General features: G+C 52.4%; 1 long non-coding RNA gene across 1 annotated transcript; it reads right to left on the bottom strand.

The window, feature by feature from the left end:
- Positions 1–3,686: 3,686 nt before the first annotated feature.
- LOC111561443 lies at positions 3,687–17,976 on the bottom strand. Its single transcript, XR_002744097.2, has 2 exons — positions 17,789–17,976; positions 3,687–4,047 (listed from the first exon to the last, which is right to left on the bottom strand). It is a non-coding gene; the product is annotated as an uncharacterized LOC111561443 (long non-coding RNA).
- Between the last annotated feature and the right edge of the window lie 396 nt (positions 17,977–18,372).

Raw genomic sequence — 18,372 nt, 5'->3', positions numbered from 1 at the left:
GACTGAGCCAGCCAGGTGTCCTTCTTTCTATTTTTTTATGTAATAGGTAGAAAATTTAAAAGGACAAATGCAGGTGCTGTTTGAGGTCACATATTTCCACAAGATAGCTCTGGACTAGGTAGACAAAAAGTGCCCATTTCCGGCCCCCGCTCCTAGGCCTCTGGCAGCCCTGAATTGTAACGAATCTTTCAAGGGATGCGGCCGACCACCAAAGTCTGAGTTTAAGCTCCAGGAAGGCCTCTGGCGTGTTCACCGTTATATTTCTCAGACTCTTGTATGGGGCCTGGCACTAAGTAAGGGCTCGCTAAATATTTGCTGAATTCTCATCGAATCCTCCTAGTAAGTAAAGGAGAGAAGACACTTTACCAAATAGTAATTATGGGGTTCTGTGCACCAGCCAGAAACCCAGCATTGACTTCTATGTACTAAGAGGAAAGATGGCCCATATATATTGCTAAAGAACATTATCTATGGAATCCCATCAAACAAGCTATTTTTTTTAAGTTTATTTTGGGGCGCCTGGGTGGCGCAGTTGGTTAAGCGTCCGACTTCAGCTCAGGTCACGATCTCGCGGTCCGTGAGTTCGAGCCCCGCCGTCCGGCTCTGGGCTGATGGCTCGGAGCCTGGAGCCTGTTTCCGATTCTGTGTCTCCCTCTCTCTCTGCCCCTCCCCCGTTCATGCTCTGTCTCTCTCTGTCCCAAAAATAAATAAAAACGTTGAAAAAAGGAAAAAAAAAATTTTATTTATTTTGAGAGAGAAAGAGCGTGAGCAGGGGAGAGACAGAGAAAGAGGGAGAGAGAGAATCCCAACCAGGGTCCCCTCTGTCAGCACGCAGCCCAATGACGTGGGGCTCGATCCCACGAACCATCGTGAGATCATGGCCTGCGCCAAGATCAAGAGCCAGCCACTCAACCCACTGAGCCACCCGCAGGCGTCCCCAAAACATTTTTATATGAAGGAGAGATGACCTGATCTCTTCCACAAAGTGCAAAGAAAGTGAGATACAGTAGGAACCTACAGATGGAGACTTAATTGACCAATTACACCCTGACAGGTTTTGTTAAGATTCCTGACTTAAACAAATGGAAAAAAAATGACATTTGATAATGTTAGGAAATTGTCATTATAGGATGGTAATGGGGTTTGGATTTTTTTTTTTTTAAGTTCTTGTAGAGATACATCTTCAGGGGCTCCTGGGTGGCTCAGTCGGTTAAGCGTCCGACTTCCGGCTCAGGTCATGATCTCGCCGTTGGTGGGTTCGAGCCCCACATTGGGCTCCGTGCTGACAGCACGGAGCCTGCTTGGGATTCCCTCTCTCTTTCTGTCTCTGGCCCTCTCCTGCTCACATTCTCTCTCTCTCTCTCAAAATAAATAAATAAACTTAAAACAATTTTTTAAAAAGAGAGATACATCTTCAAATGTTTAGGGATTGATTTGTATGTATGTGGGATTTGCCTCAAAATAATATGGGATGGGAGAGCTAAAATCGTTTGATTTGGTGTATGTCCAAGCAGGTCGGTGGGTACAAGGAGGTTCACTTTATGTGACTGTGTACTTCTGTAGTTGTTGAGAAGTTTCTATAATATAAATACTTATAAACTAAGAAATCGGGTCACCTCTCACTAAGCCAACTAGTCGTAGTTTGTTTGGAGGCAAATAAATTGTCCTTCTTTGGAAAAAGATCAAAATCAAAAGACTTTTCACTCTATTAATAACAGACAAATGAGGCTTCAAGGCAAAAGCATAATTATTTTTTAATGTTTATTTATTTTGAGGCAGAGAGAGAGAGAGGGCTCATGCATGAGGGAGGGAGGGAGGGGCAGAGAGAGAGGAAGAGAGAATCCCAAGCAGGCTCCAGGCTGACAGCAAGCCTATCACACAGGGCTTGATCTCATGAACTGTGAGATCGTGACCTGAGCCGAAATCAAGACTCAGATGCTTACCTGACTGAGCCACCCGGGCGCCCCAAGGCAAAGGCATTATTAGAAACAAAGAAGGAATATATAACTCCAAGAAGATCGAACAGTTCTAAACTCATACCCCTGGCAACATAACCTCCAAACACATGAAGCAGAACAAGGAGAAATTGGCAAACCCACTATTCACAATTAGTGATTTTATCACCACACTTTCGATGACTGATCTATCAAAAAGAGAAAAGAATCACTAAGGATACAGAAGATATAAACAAGACAGACAGCCAGTATCATTAGTAATCAGGGAAACATAAATTAAAGCCACAATGAGTTGGAATTTTACTCCCACTAGCTTGGCAAAAATTATAAAGTCAACCAGTTCCGCATTTGGCAAAGGCATGGCTCAGTGAGGACGCTCACCCACTTTGGGTAGGAGTCAAAACTGGTTCAATCTCCTTGGAAAATAGGTTAGCCTTGCAGAGGGGCAGAGAGAGAGAGAGAGAGAGAGGGAGAGAGAATCTCAAGCAGGCTCTGAGCTGTCAGTGCAGAGCCCTACACGGGGGCTCGAGCTCACGCACCCACGAGATCGCGCCCTGAGCCGAAATCAAGAGTCAGACACTTAACGGACTGAGCCACCCAGGCGCGCCTGGATTGTTCTTTAAATTGTTTACCTTTTGCGTGTGTGTCTTACCATAAAAACGCTACGCCTGTATATTTGCATATACCACATCTGTATGTAAGGGCACAAGAGGTTGGAAGGAGACCCCAGACTGTTCACAGTAGCTTTGCCTATAGAGTGTTGAGGGGGGAGGATGGGCAAGCAGAGAATTCATGCTTGCTTCAAATATTTCTGGATCGTTTGCATGGTTTTTCCAGAAAGCAGTTGTGAAGACACAATTAAAGCAAACGAAGCAAAAGAAAACCCAGATAACGTTACCACGAGGTGGGAGAAAACAGGCACTGGGGCATTTTAGGAGGCTGACTGGTGGGTTGGGAAGGGCTCGCCGCTGGCTGGCGAGTCACGTGATTTCCTGAAGGCTCCGTTTTCTCCTCTGTAAAATGGGCCTCCTGCGGTCCCGGTCCCGTCTCATGGGTCATGGGGTCTCTGAGGGACTGGATGCCATGGGATGGGTGTAGGGCTGGGCTCAGCCCTGGGCACAGGAAACGCTCCTAAGCCGGGGGTGGGGGGTGGGGGTGGGGGGCAGGCGTGTTTGGGAGTCTAGCAGAGGGGATGGAGGGCAGGACTGGGAACGCACTTTCAGCTGGGAGGTGCGGAAGGCTTCTGAGGGAGGTGATGTGTGTGTGCCAGGCCCTGGGGACCCGGGAGAACGTGCAGAGGGGACACGAGAACGGTGTATCTGGCTGGAGGACGGGGGTGGGGGGGGTGGGGGGGGGGTGGGAGTGAGGAGGAGGGGCTTCTACAGGTCCGGGGATGGGGGCAGGGCTGGGGGATGAGGTGGGAGGGGAGAAGTTTTCCTTAGACCCAGGCAGAAAGGAGCGTGAGGGCTAACGGAGGCTTCCTGGGGAACCAGAGAAATCATGCAAATATATGCAAAAGACCCTGCACGTGAGCCCGGCTGGTGGCTGGTGGGAAGAGGCCCCAGCTGGCGATTTTGTTCCCGAAGTGTGGTCCCGGGCCACCTGTGACAGAATCACCTGGGGAACGCATCCTGGTCCCCTGCCACCCCCAGACCTACCGCTTCCATCCCCCGGGGGGGGGGGGGGGGCTGCAGCCCAGGAGCCCACGTGTCTAAGGAGCTCCCCAGGTGATTATTTACTTTCGCATTCATTTATTGAGCAAGCACACGGTCATGCATTATAATTATAGCCCCTCGGAATATATGCGCCTCGTAAGGCATGATGTAAACATTCAAAGAGAAAAGTGAGTCTCCTCATTCTCCGCCCCCGTGCCCAGAGGCAAGCACCAGGACTGTTCCCCTGTGTCCTTCTGGAGGCTACTCTTCACACTCCCATTTGATCCCCTCCCTGAGTCCCCATTTCCTCATCTGTATCGGGTGGCAGTGGCTCTCGGGTCTCAGGGCAGCAACGCTGTGGGTCAGGAGAGTCGCGCAATGGAGCAGATCAGACTCTTCAATGAGCGCTGGTTTCCTTCCCGAAGAAAAGGCTGAATCTGGAGCAGAGGTGATGAGAACAGGGAGATTTTTTCCCAACATAAGCTGGCCAGGCTTGGGGCCGATGGGTGTGAGTTCAGGGTGGGAAGGGGGGCTTGTTATCTCTCCTTGCTCTCAGGCAGAGATCTCTCTCCGCTGGGGTTTTGGGTGCTCTGGGGCCTGAGAGGGCAGCTGTGACCCCCGGCAAAGACCCACCCACTCCCCTTGGCATTCAGGGCCCCCCAAGGTGGGAGGGGAGGCCCAGTAACATCTCCACGTTCACTCTGGGTCTCTCTGAATCAGCCTTCACTTTCTTTTTCTTTTCTTTTCTTTTTTTTTTTTTTTTTTTAACGTTTATTTTTGAGAGAGAGTGAGAGACAGAGCACCAGCGAGAGAGGAGCAGACACACACACACACACACACACACACACACAGAATCCGAAGCAGGCTCCAGGCTCTGAACTGTCAGCACAGAGCCCAACGCGGGGCTTGAACCCACGAACCGTGAGATCATGACCTGAGCCGAAGTCGGACGCTTCACCGACGGAGCCACCCGGGTGCCCCTAAGCAAATTTATTTTAAAAGGAAACTCTCTTGGGGTGCCTGGGTGGCTCAGCAAAGCCTCGCTACTTTAGTCCAGCACATAATTCAGCCGGGGCCTGCACCTCTCCAAGGCGGGGCGCTCACCAACCCTCAGGGCCACCTGTTGGAGTGACACGACGCCCCAGAAGCATTCCTGGTTTCCCTATTCTAAGTGACCCCGTTCAAGGCACTTCTAGGGGTCGCAGGCTCAGGCCCGAAGGTTTAGGACAGTCAGGGCTCGTCTTCCCTCAGTGAGCTGCCCCGCGTCCGCGGGAAGGTTGGCACCGAGGAGTGTCCCAGCCCCCTCCTCCGCGTGACCCCGACCGGGAGGCACCGCGGCGTCCCGGATGCAGCACCCGAAGCGGCCACACGGGGGCAGCAGGCGAGCGCCCTCCACGCCGCCCGCCGCCTGAGTTCTAGACCAGGGCCTTTGCCTGGACTCTTCAGAGAGCAAAAGCCTCAGGGAGAGGACTTGGGCCGGGGTCTGGCTGTTACTACCTGGTCTGGGCAGGTCACCTCATCCGGGGAGCCTCAGTTTCCCCATCTATCAAATGGACTAGGCTGCCTCCAGGGGACTTTTTTTGACCCTGGCAATCCCTGAGTGAACGTTAGTAACAAACGGAGAGGGGCTCTGTGCCTTGGTGTCCGGGCTCAGATGGTGGGGTCCTGCCTCCAACGGACAGAAGCCTCTTATCCCCAGGTGGAGAAAAGCTGGGAGACGGAGGGAAGTCCCTTGAGGTCACACCTGACCCGAAGCCCAGCCCGGGGCCTGTGGGAATCCCCAGGTACAGATGAGGAACCCCAGCCCCCAAAGGGGAAGCGATGTGCCTGTGCTCTCACACTGAGGACAGGGCAGAGGTGTGCCTCTGTCTCTGACCAGTGCTCCCTGGCCCTTTAAGGGACGTTTAAGTCCATTCTGCACACAGAGGGACGAGGGAGAGGCTCCAGAGGCCCCGTGGGAGGTCCCGGACTCAGGGGACAACCCCCCTTCACAACCTCTGCAGTGTCGGCCCTGCCGCCCAGCACCTGCCTCCCACCTGGTCCCCTTCCAGCTGCCTCCTCATGGCCAGCCTAACACAAGCCCCTTCCATCCCCCGCAAGAGGGAGGACAAAGCTGGGGGCGCCTTTCGAAGCCCCGAGGCATGGCCCCTCTCACGCGCACAGCACAGCAGCTACAGGAGGCAAACGAAGATACTAAGGCTCAGAGTAGCTCAGAGGCAGGCCAGGACTTGAACCTCCCTGTCTGCAGGCCTGTCTACACCACCCAGCTGTCATACCTCAGGGCAGGAAAGAAAAGGCAGAGGGGATATTTGCCGAGCCCCTAACCACGAGCCTGGCCCTGCCCTGGAGTGCTTGCCTTACTGGGTGCTCCGGTCCCCGTGGGACACAACACCAGCACCTGTCCCACTTACAGATGAGGATGGGGCCATGGCCACTACGAGTGAGCAGGCTGGAACCATATGACCCGGGTCAGCCTGGCTGACACCTGGCACTGAGCCTAGGGTCTGCCCTGTCTCCTGGGCAGGGGCCCAGCAGGCTGCTTCCCCATGTGGCCTCAGATGGGGCACAGTAGGGGAACAGGTTTCTAGAGTGGCCTGGGTGAGTCAGAACACCTCCCCGTGCCTCAGTTTCCCCAGGCCTACCCACTCACAATGCAAAAAAGTACCGAAGAGAGCCTCCCAGCTGACCCGGGTAGCATGTTCCAGACAGTGCCAGGGTTAGGGGAGAGCATCAAGGGCCAACCCTCCAGTACCCCCCCCCCAAGTTATGGGGGGGGAGGGAAGGCCACAGAGGGGACAGCCAGGGCCACCAGCATCAAGGACCATGGGGAGGGGCACAGAGGATGAGAGGCTGGTGGCATGGTGGCGACAGCTGCGGTCCTCCCCCGCCACCCTGCCCTCAGACCCAGGCAGTGCCCAGCCTTGGCAGAGGTGGTAAAAAATGTGATCCCGGTCTGCAGGGACCGCCCTGGTCAGAGAAATGTGTCAGCGGGAAGGCTAGAGATTCCTCCCCCTCTTCATCATCACCGCCATCATCATCATCATCATGGACTTCCAAGAAGTTCAAAGAATTTCCTCCCCTGGCCCCAGTTCAAGGCCACACTATGGAAGCAGGAGTGCTGGGTGAGAAGCCCTCTGGAGGCCCCCCCCCCCCCGCTTCGATGCATGGAGCAGGGGGGTCCTGAAGCTCATCGAGTGATTCTCTGCTTGGGAGTCAGGGAGACTTCTCAGAGGGAGTGGCTTGTCCCCCGAGCTTTTTTTTTTTTTTTTTAACGTTTATTTATTTTTGAGACAGAGAGAGACAGAGCATGAACAGGGGAGGAGCAGAGAGTGAGGGAGACCCAGAATCTGAAACAGGCTCCAGGCTCTGAGCTGTCAGCACAGAGCCCACGCGGGGCTCGAACTCACGGACCGTGAGATCATGACCTGAGCGAGCCACCCAGGCGCCCCCCGCCCCCCGGAGCTTTTTTTAATGTTTATTTATTTTCAGGACTGGGGGGGGGGGTGGAGATAGAGAATCAGAGTGGGGGAGGGGCAGAGAGAGAGGGAGACACAGAATCGGAAGCAGGCTCCGGACTCCGAGCCGTCGGCCCAGAGCCCGACGCGGGGCTCGAACCCACAAAGCACGGGATCATGACCTGGGCTGCAGTCAGACGCGCAACCGACTGAGCCACACCCAGGCGGCCCCTCTGGGCTTTTAGAAACAGGTCGTATGGTTGTACTCGCATGTGGTACCCAGAGGAGTCAAATTTGTAGAGACAGAAAGAAGGGTGGCGGCCCCTGGCTGGGGGGGACGGGTTAGTGTTCGGTGGGCACGGAGTTTCAGTACGGGATGATGGTGGTGGTGATAGGGGCACGGCAGAGTGAATGAATGTATTTAGTGCCACTCAAAAATGGCTAAAATAGGGGCGCCTGGGTGTCTCAGTCGGTTAAGCATCCGACTTCCGCTCAGGTCATGATCTCACGGTCCGTGGGTTTGAGCCCTGAATCCGGCACTGTGCTGACAGCTCGGAGCCTGGAGCCTGCTTCGGATTCTGGGTCTCCCTCTCTCTCTGCCCCTACCCTGCTTGCACTCTCTCTCTCTCTCTTTCTCAAAAATGAATAAACATTCAAAAAAAATTTTTTAATGGCTAAAATGACAACTTCATTTTTTAAAAAAATTTTTGATGCTTATTTTTGAGAGAGACAGAGGTGAATAGGGGAGGGGCAGAGAGAGAGAGGGAGACACTGAATCTAAAACAGGCTCCAAGCTCTGAGCTGTCCGCACAGAGCCCGATGCAAGGCTCGAACTCCCGACCCGTGAGATCATGGCCTGAGCGGAAGTCAGACACTCAACCGACTGAGCCACCCAGGCACCCCAAATTGTTTTCATTTAAAAAAAACAAAACAAATTGCAGGAAATCAGGCAGGCAGAGCAGAGCAGTTTTGAGCAACTTCTCAAAGTTGTAGAAGAGGGAGAGTGTGTCCCCAAGAGGCAAGGGGACTGAATCGGGAGCACAGAGTGCAAAAGGGGAAGGAAATGGGGCACTGACGGGGGACAGGCAGGCAGGGCACGGCTAGCACACTCACGACTCCCTTGTCACTGTCATGCAATGTCCCAACACCTCCCAACCCATCCGAGACCCCGACCATCCCAACACAGAGTCACGCTGGGCAAGACACTCCATGCTCCCAAGAGCACGGTCATGGTAACTCAGGGAGTCTTAGAGTCCTCCTGCCCCTACCCCAGCTGTCACGCACACCCTTGGCCTCTGGGAAAACCCTCGGTCCTGTCCTCTGCTAAAAACCTTCTGGGACCCCCCATAGTCTGCAAGATATGACCCAGAGGCTTTGTTCTGGCATTTAAAGCTCCTGGCCCCTGGCCCCAGCTGACCTCTCCCGCCACCCCGCGAGGGCCAATGGGCCCCACCACGCTCAGGACCCTCTGCTCGCCCTGTGGGCACCCACGACCACCTCGAGGAGCAGCAGCCTCACGGGAGCCCACGTCCTGCCGTTCCTTCCCTCCCTCCTTTGACTCTGGCCTTCCTGCCTCTAGGAATGGCCCCTCCCACCCTCCAAGGCCGACCTCGCCCCCACTTCTGGGTGCCTCCTTCGTCTTCCCCCAAGGCCCTGTGACCTTCCACTGGGCAGAGCCGGCTCCCCACAAACTCCAGGCTCTTCCTGGTGCCAGCGCCCAGTAGGGGCTCTGGCACAATCTGCCGAGAGGTTTGTTTAAAGCGGGCTCCCTGTCCACCCTCTTAACTCAGTGGGAGCAAGTGGGGCTGGCAGAGAGTTCAGAGCCTGGAACCCTGGGTTCCTGCCCTGTCCAGATTTGCTGTGTGACCTCAGGCAAGTGTCTCCCTTCTCTGGGCTTTGGTTACAACCTTCTAGGAAATGTAGCTTCCTGAGTAGTCAGTGCCAGGGAACGAACACGTTCGGTCACAGAGTAGTAGAGGTGGGGCCGAGGGCGTCATCAGAGCCATGATCTGAGGGTGGGGCTCAGATGGTGAGACAGCCAAAGTCACCACCGCCACAGGGGAGTTTTCTGGGTGCTCACCCCCACCCCCCAACCCAGAGCTATGCTCGGCACTTAGCTGAGGCTGCCCTGCCCTGCCGGAATGTCAGGGAGGGGCCAGAGCTTTGTCCCTACCACCAACACCACCTTCATCGTCATCATGCCCAACTGCATCATCATCAAGAAGTTCAAAGAATTTCCTTCTCTTCAGGGCATCTCTGGCCAGAGACGAGCCAGCTCTCTGTATACATAGAGGGCTGGACGAGAAGACCTTCCTAGGCCGCTGGAATTGGGGCTGAAGGGAAGCGCCTGTGTCCCTGTCCTCCTCAGGCAAGCGAGCGAGGGAGGGGACCCCGCTTTACTGACCAGGTGCTGAGCTTTCTCTCCATAAGCTTCCAGGAAGGATTCTCCGCCCATCTTACGGACGGGAAAACTGAGGCTCGGAGAGGTCAAGCTTGCACACTTGTGAGTGCACGAGGTGGGGCTTAAACCCAAGTCCTCTTGCCTTCTGTTCGCTCACCGCGATGCTGCTGGGAACGCAGAAAAAGCGAGAAAACCTGCCTCTGAGAGCTGGCTCCTTCCACATCCCCGAGCGTCCATCCCCCCTGCCCGTGACCCGGTGTGCTGGGAGGCCGGGGCAGTGCGGCAAAGAGCCAGGCTCTGGGGCCTCCCTGCCCGGGTTCACATCTAGCTCTGCCTCTTACCCGCCCCGTGAACTTGAGCCCCAGCCCCCAGGCTGGCCGCAGGGCTAAGCGGGTCAGTGTGTGGAGAACGATTAGAACAGAGTCAGGTACACAGCGGGCCCTTGAGAGGCATCAGCTGGCAGAAGTCTCTTTTTCCAGCTGGGGCAGACACCTCCTCGTCCTTCGGTATCTTCCTGACCACCCTCCGGGGCCCAGCCCAGGGCTAGCCCCTGCACGCCCTCAGGTCTGCTGCTGGTTGAATAGGCGACTCCACGTCAGTTTCCTCCTCCCACTACTGCTGGCCATCTCCTCACCTCCCAGGACTTTGTGGAATCTACCCTGACCTCCTGCTGCCCCATCTCACAACTCCCTGAACCTAGATTCTCCCCAGTCCGCATCCCTCTACCCTTCAAGCACAGGGTGAGGCTCCTCCTATAATGTCTCCACCACCCTGCACACCTCCTGGCCTCAGTCCTGCTCTCTAGGAGCCTGGAGTCCTGACCTGCCCCGCCCACCGGCTCTGTGATGTTGGGCAAGACTCTGCCCCTCTCTGAGCCCCGGGGGGATGTCAGCTGTACGAGGGGAGAAGAGAACCCACGCCTCAGTGGATGGCTCTGGGTATTAACGAGAGAGGGTGGGGAACTCTTCGTAAACCGTAGAGGCCGGTGCACTTTGGAGATCTGTATTAGGGGGTGCTAGATGCTAGATTAGGGGGATATCATTCCACCATGGGTTAGCTGGGATATCATTCCACCATGGGTTAGTTAGAAACCCACCCCCCCCCCCCTCAGAAGAACTAAGCTGAATGTCCCAGCTGAGTGGGAGGGCGGCTTGTGTCCCGTGGCCTGGGACCCAGAAGGCCTGGGGTGAATTCATTCCGCCCCTGGCCTGAGCCCTTGCTCTGGGCCAAGACATGTGCCAAGCATTGGGACCAGGTGAAGCCACAGTCTGCGTCCCACAAGAGCAGAGAGCCTTATAGGGCAACAGTTCTGGAAACCCTTCCCTACCAGCCAGTGTGAACCGGGAAGCTGGGGCAGGGAGGCGTGACTGCTGTGGAGGGCAGAGTGTGGGGGATCCTAGAGGACTTCCCAGAGGAAGTGGCCCCAGGACCAGACTTGGCAGGAAGCCCCTGCGACACAGAGTGAACCTGACTGGTAGGAGCCTCCACTGCCCCCGGCACTCCTTGGTAAACTCTAGAAAAGCTTCAGAAGGAGGCAAATTAAGTCTTGAAAGAAACTGCCATGATCCAGTCGGAAAATAATTTCGTTAATTTAGTTAAAGAACCACTTAATTGCATTTCTTTCCAAATCCATGCCTACTCAAAAAGCTAGTGAATCCAGCGCCTGCTACATTTAAAGTAAACTCCCAAATCATCCAAGGAAGGGGCCAGTTGAGTCAAGCCCCTGGTAAACCTAGCCCAGAATCATTCCAGTCCTATGACTGCTCATTCAATCGGCTTATAATTTTTTTTTAATAAAGCATAATTCAGGCAAACAATAGTACACTTCGGTCAAATAACCAGAAAGTTCAGGATGAAGCATGGCCGGCACCAGTTGAATGAGAAACCCGTCACGCCTGCTGGCCAGCTGGGGCTGGCACTGTGTGGTGACAGGGCCGATAGGAAGGTCATGAGCCATGAATGTGAGCTAGACGTTGGCTCCCCACCGCACCCCAGCCTTGTAAGCTCAGGGTGTCATTCTCCGGCTCTGAGTCTCAGTGGCCATATCTGAAAAATGGGGAGGCTGCCATGAGGATTAAATCAGGAGACCAAGAAGGATGCCCTGCCAGAGGACAACCCTTCTCTCCTGCCCTCCTCCACCCTGGGCCGCCTATGAGAGGCACTTACAAACTGGACACCTGCGGAGCCACTCTGTGTAAGACGGACCCTTAAACTTTGAATTGCATGTAATTTTTTGGAATGGAAAATCTTTGCACGTGGATCAAAGTCTGAAAGTTACCAAAAGGGGTACGGTAAAAGTTTCCGTCCCGTGCCTTGCCCCCAGCCCCCCACTTCCTCTCCTGGAGGGGACGGCCACTCAACAGCTTCTGACACGGCCGGCCAGAGACGCACGCGTCTAATAGAAACAGAAGAAGATGATGTGCGTTCTTTCTTCTCCCTGCCTTTTTCCATAAAGGGACACCGACGCAGCACAATACTTTGTGTAGCCCTTTCCCCATTTGTAAACAAAGAGCTTCCTCATCTATGTGACTTCCTTATGGTCCCTTGGATTAATGTTCTATGATTTACTTTCTCAGCCCTTTTACTGATGGACAAAAGGTATTTCCAACCCCCCCCCCCCACACACACACACAGACTCTGCTATGAATAACGCTTTCGATAGGCCATTTCCCTCCTGCACGATTATACTTGTAAGATAAATGCCTAGATTTGGAATTCCGAGGACAAAGGAAATGTGCAGTTGTCAATTTGGTAGATGTTACCCTCCTTAGAGGCTGTTCTCATTTACTCTCCCACAAATGAAGGTGCCAGTTCCCCCCGAGACTTGCCGTCAGTGTGTTCCCAAAATGTTGTACCTTTCCTCACCTGCCGGCTGAGTGTGGAATCTCTGTGTAAATTTTAATTTGCATTTCTCCTATTTTGTTTTTTTCTTTTTCTTTTTTTTTTTTTTCAACGTTTATTTATTTTTGGGACAGAGAGAGACAGAGCATGAACGGGGGGAGGGGCAGAGAGAGAGGGAGACACAGAATCGGAAGCAGGCTCCAGGCTCTGAGCCATCAGCCCAGAGCCCGATGCGGGGCTCGAACTCACGGACCGCGAGACCGTGACCTGGCTGAAGTCGGACGCTTAACCGACTGCGCCACCCAGGCGCCCCAACATTTCTCCTATTTTGAATGAGGCAGCAGTCTTGACCTGGGTTTCGGAGACCTTTGTATTTCCTTTTCTGCAAATAGTCTGTTTGTATTCTTATTTTCTTATTGATTTCTAGGTGTCGTTTGTATATGAAGGACAGCATGATTTGCACATTTTTTCCCCCTTCTGGAGGGCTGGACTAGGTGACCTTTCTCCTTTCTAGGGCAAGAGCTAATGACCCCAGGTCTATCTCCATCCGTTTTTCTTAGGCATTTGAGGGTAGGGACCATACCTGGGTGCAACATCCAGGCCTCACAGTGCGCTGAACACTAATCTCCAGACTCCTATCCCAGTGCTGTCTGTACTCCTCACTCTGTAATAAGCCTGCATATTCTTTTTTTTTTTAATTTTTTTTTTTCAACGTTTATTTATTTTTGGGACAGAGAGAGACAGAGCATGAACGGGGGAGGGGCAGAGAGAGAGGGAGACACTGAATCGGAAATAGGCTCCAGGCTCCGAGCCATCAGCCCAGAGCCTGACGCGGGGCTCGAACTCCCGGACCGCGAGATCGTGACCTGAGCTGAAGTCGGACGCTTAACCGACTGCGCCACCCAGGCGCCCCAAGCCTGCATATTCTAAGTATGTGATGGGCCAAACCACACCCTCTCTTCCTCCTTCCCAAAGACACACATTTGTGAGAATATGTCCATGGTGAGGAATGGAGTCTTCGACCACAGCCCAAGTCACACCTCAGGCCTTATTCGTACGGTGGGCTCATTCCACTGCCTTTAGTCCCCGTGGCAAACTCCTACACATACCTGAAGGCCCAGATCCAGTGACGCTTCCTCTGGGAAGACTTCCATGACTCCCATATCTTTTTCTCTTATGGTTCTATACACCTTGTTTGTGTCTATATTTAGCAGAGCAAGAACTGTGTTTTCTCCCTTTATCTGTCGTCTCAAATCTCCTGACATGGATTACCAAATGACTCATCAAAGAAAGGCAGGTTTCGTCACCATTTTGGGCCTTAGTTTTCCTCATTTGAAAAGGGAGATCAGGGGCACCTGGCTCAGTTGGTTAAGCACCTGACTTGGGCTCAGGTCATGATCTCATGGTTCGTGAGTTGAGCCTGCATTAGGCGCTTCAAAGCCTGCTTGGGATTCTCTCTCTCCTCTCTCTCTCCCCCTCCCCCTCCTTGCTTGTGTGCTTTCTGTCTCTCTCTCTCTCTCAAAAATAAATAAATGTTAAAAAAAAAAAAAAGAGCAGACTTAGGCTGTGATTATCAATGGATGTTAAAATCACTGGGTCAGATGTTGGTGGGTACCTTTATAAGAGACAACAAGGCTAACAACACCTAAAGCCGCCGATCAATGTTACCATCCCTAGAAAGTAGAAGAGCCTGACAGCAGAGCTCTCAGGCACCAGGAAGAAGATGACGTCATCTGTGGAATATTCTTGATAAAATAATTGTATCCAAATCCAATCAAGCCTCCAGCCTCTAGAGTCCACATTTCAATGACCAGTTTCTAGGAAATATGGGGGATAGTGGAACATGTTAAAAGACACCACAGGGATGCAATCAAGCAACTCCAGACTGGGAAACTCAGTCTGGAATATTATTCAGCCATGAAAAGGAAGGAAGTACGGACAACATGCTATGTGGTTGAAACTTGAAAACATGATGCTAAGGGAAGCCAGACACAAAAGGTCTCGTATTGTATGATCTCATTTATAGGAACTATTTCCCATAGGCAAAAGACAAAAGTAGATCAGTGGTCCCCAGGGACTAGGGGAGGGCAGAAATGGGGAGTGACTACCAATGGGTAAGGGGGTTTCTCTTTGGGGTGATAAAAATGTTAGAGAATTAGGTGGTGGTAATGGCTGCAAACCATGTGACTCTACAAAAAGCCACCAAATTGTACGCTTTAAAATGGTTCATTTTGGGGCGCCTGGGTGGCTCAGTTGGTTAAGCATATCCAACTTTAGCTCAGGTCATGATCTCACGGTTCGTGGGTTCAAGCCCCGCGTCGGGCTCTGTGCCGACAGCTCGGAGCCTGGAGCCTGCTTGGGATTCTGCGTCTCCCTCTCTCTCTGCCCCTCCCCCACTCACGCTCTGTCTCTCTCTGTCTCAAAAATAAATCAAAACATTAAAAAAAATTAAAAAAAATTAAAATGGTTCATTTTATGGTATGTAAATTATAGTGCAATGAAAGAGAGAGAGAAAGAGAAATGTAAGAGATATATCAACCAGATATAATAGGTAGTAGGCCTTAGGTGGCTCGTGATTCAAACAAACCAACTAGAAAAAGACTTTTTTCTTAAAGTGTTTCGTATTGGGGCGCCTGGGTGGCGCAGTCGGTTGAGCGTCCGACTTCAGCCAGGTCGCGATCTCGCGGTCCGTGAGTTCGAGCCCCGCGTCAGGCTCTGGGCTGATGGCTCGGAGCCTGGAGCCTGTTTCCGATTCTGTGTCTCCCTCTCTCTCTGCCCCTCCCCCGTCCATGTTCTGTCTCTCTCTGTCCCAAAAATAAATAAACGTTGAAAAAAAAAAAAAGTGTTTCGTATTTATTGTGGGGGAGGGGAGGGGAGAGAGAGAGGGAGGGGCAGAGAGAGGAAATCCCAAGCGGGCTCCACATGGTCAGTACGGAGCCCAACAGGACACGGGGCTCAAACTCACGGACCATGAGGTTATGACCTGAGCCGAGATCAAGAATCGGGCACTTCACCAGCTGAGCCGCCCAGGCGCCCCAGGAAAAAGATGTTTTGGAGGCACATTAGGGAATTTGAACAGGGACTGCCTCTTAAATAATTTGATGAAAAAAACGGTGTTACTATTGCTAGGTGTAGGGAGGGTATTATGTGTGTGGGTTGTTGTTTAACAAACTCTTCATCTGTTAGAGGTAATTACTGAAGTATTTATAGGTGAAATAATACATCTGGAATTCCCTTTAACAAAATGTAGGTGAGGGATGGATGAAACAAGAATGGGAAATATTGATGTTTGTTGAAAACAAGTGCTGGGTGCATGGGTTTGTTACACTATATTCCCTCTACTGTTCAGTATTATTTAAAATATGTAGGGGCGCCTGGGTGGCGCAGTCGGTTGAGCGTCCGACTTCAGCCAGGTCACGATCTCGCGGTCCGGGAGTTCGAGCCCCGCGTCGGGCTCTGGGCTGATGGCTCGGAGCCTGGAGCCTGTTTCCGATTCTGTGTCTCCCTCTCTCTCTGCCCCTCCCCCATTCATGCTCTGTCTCTCTCTGTCCCCAAAATAAATAAACGTTGAAAAAAAAAATTTAAAATATCTAGGGGCGCCTGGCTGGCAGTGAGGCATGAGACGCTTGATCTCAGGATCATGAGTTCGAGCCCCATATTGGGTGCAGAGATTACTTAAAAATAAATAAATAAATACACTTTAAAGAAATAAAATAAAATACCTATAATAAAAGGCAAAGCAATAAAGGGGTCGGCTTTTGCTTTCTTCTTTATGTTTTACGGGTCTCTCCAATTTTCTATAATAACTATATGTTGCCTTTATAATCAGAAAAATATATTAAGGCTACAACTAATCAACGAGGCTGAGTTAGCTGACCTCTCAACTTTGGAGCTTGGTCTCTGGAAAGCTCTATCTTCCCTGGGTCCCACCAGTGTGAGTCAGCCTCAAAGTCTCCCAGGCAGGAGGGAAGGACCCACCCACGGGGAGGAAGGAGGGCATGCTGAGACTCTGTGGTTCCCTCTCACAGTGTTTCTCCTCTTAAAGCCCAAGGATGGACAAACCCTCTCCGTGGCTCCCTTTAGCCCAACTGAGGCTGGTAGCCTTTTTAGCCTGGTGGCTAATCAGGAGGGTGCTTAAAAGTGCCCCTTGGCCTTGAAAGAGAGAAAGCATTTCTGACCTTGAGAAACAACCTCTCAGACCTTGGTTTCCTCATCTTGTATCATGAGGAAAATAGTAATTCCTATTATTCAACGCTATTGCAAGGATTACGTGAAAGGGGCTTATCCTAGATCCTAGTAAGTGCTCAATTAATGAGAACGTTTTATGAAATAAAGGAGCTCTGGGGAACCTGGGTGGCTCCGTTGGCTAAGCGTCCGACTTTGGCTCAGGTCATTAGCTCACGGTTTGTGGGCTCGAGCCCCGCGTCGGGCTCTGCGCTGACAGCTCAGAGCCTGGAGCCTGCTTCGGATTCTGTGTCTCCCTCTCTCTGCCCCTCTCCTGCTCATACTCTGTCTCTGTCTCAAAAATAAATAATAAACGCTAAAATAAAGGAGCTTTATAAAAGTGATATAAGCCCATTAGAAGAAAATGCAGGAAATAGAAGGATGAAAAAGAAGCCTCGTAGTGCCCCCACCCAGAGAGAACCACAGTGAGAATTTCTCTCCAGGCTCTTTCCTGTGCGTGAGATTGTGTTCTGCGTTTCAGCGCAACTGTAATCCTGCTGTCAACACATTTACATCCTGCTTTTCTTCTTGTAATAGTATAACACATTTCCTCATATTATTATAAGCTGTTTGTAAACATCCCTTTTAATGGCTGTGTAATATTCCACTGCGTGTTTGTGCTGGTCACCCCTGCCCTGGGGTTTTGGACACCTACACTTATTTCCAATTTTCACCATTATAAAGAACACCACAATAAATAAATAAAGCAAGCAAGCGATAGGAACACCTCGATGAACATGTATTCTGAATGACTTCCTTAGGTAGATTTTCAGAAACAGAATTGCTCTGGGTGCCTGGGTGGCCCAGGTCGTGATCTCAGGGTTGGTGGGTTCAAATCCCCCATGACGGGCAGCTCACAGCCTGGAGTTTGCTTTAGATTCTGTGTCTCCCCCTCTCTGCCCCTCCCCCACTCTCTCTCTCTTTCTCTCTCTCAAAAGATAATACACATTAAAAAAAAATTTTTTTTTTAATGTGAAAAGAAAAAAGAAAAGAAAAGAAATGGGATTGCTGGGTCCAAAGGTGAGCACATTTTTAAAGCTCTGGATAGGCGAGGCTGGATCGCCTTTTCAAAGAAGCGGTGCCCTTTCTTTTCGCCACAGCCGGCAGGTTGGCGTTTCCAATACAGAACTTTGCCAAATATAAGCAATCTCGCATGATATAAAGTAGATGAAAATAGTTTTCTGACCACAGGTGTCAGATGCCCGATTACCTTTTCCTAACCCCCAAGGGCTGGAACCACATTTCTTGGTTACTCACCATACACCCCCCATTCCGGTTTCCTTGGCGTCGGAAGGGGTCGGAGGAAGGGTCCTGGGGAAGCACCCAGAGGGGGGTACAAAGAGAAGAAAACACTCGGGGGAGCAGAGACTCCCTCTGTCCCTCGGACGTCACTCCTTACTTCCAGTGATTTGAACCTGGAACCTGCGGACCTAACAGTCCCTGTAAACCCGGGGTGGTGGTGGAGGGGTGGGGGTTTGGGGGGGGGCAGTAGGGATCCCCGCTCTTTCCAGGCTTTCTCAAAGGGACCCTCGCTTTGGAAAAGTAGTACCTCCCCTTTCAGCCCGCCCACCCCCGGGGGAGCACTCGGAGGCTCCCTTTGGTCGGTGCGGCTGGTGGCTGGGGGCTCCGCCCACGTGGGGCGTGCGGGGCGGGAGGAGTGTCCCCGGCAGCTCACCCCGCAAGCACGACAATCACCACCGCCTGGGGCCGGGAAGCCGGGGCGTGGCCTGGAAGCCGGGGCGGGGCCGGGAAGCCGGGGGCGGGGCTGGGAGGGTGGCGTCACGGCCCCGCCCCCGGCCGGCTCCCTCCTTCCTGCGAGGCGCCGCCGCCGAGTCCTCACC

Source organism: Felis catus, chromosome B4 (assembly GCF_018350175.1).
Source record: "Felis catus isolate Fca126 chromosome B4, F.catus_Fca126_mat1.0, whole genome shotgun sequence".
Lineage (NCBI taxonomy): Eukaryota > Metazoa > Chordata > Mammalia > Carnivora > Felidae > Felis > Felis catus.
Note: the sequence above shows the minus strand (reverse complement) of the source record. Positions and strands in the feature narration are given on the sequence as shown.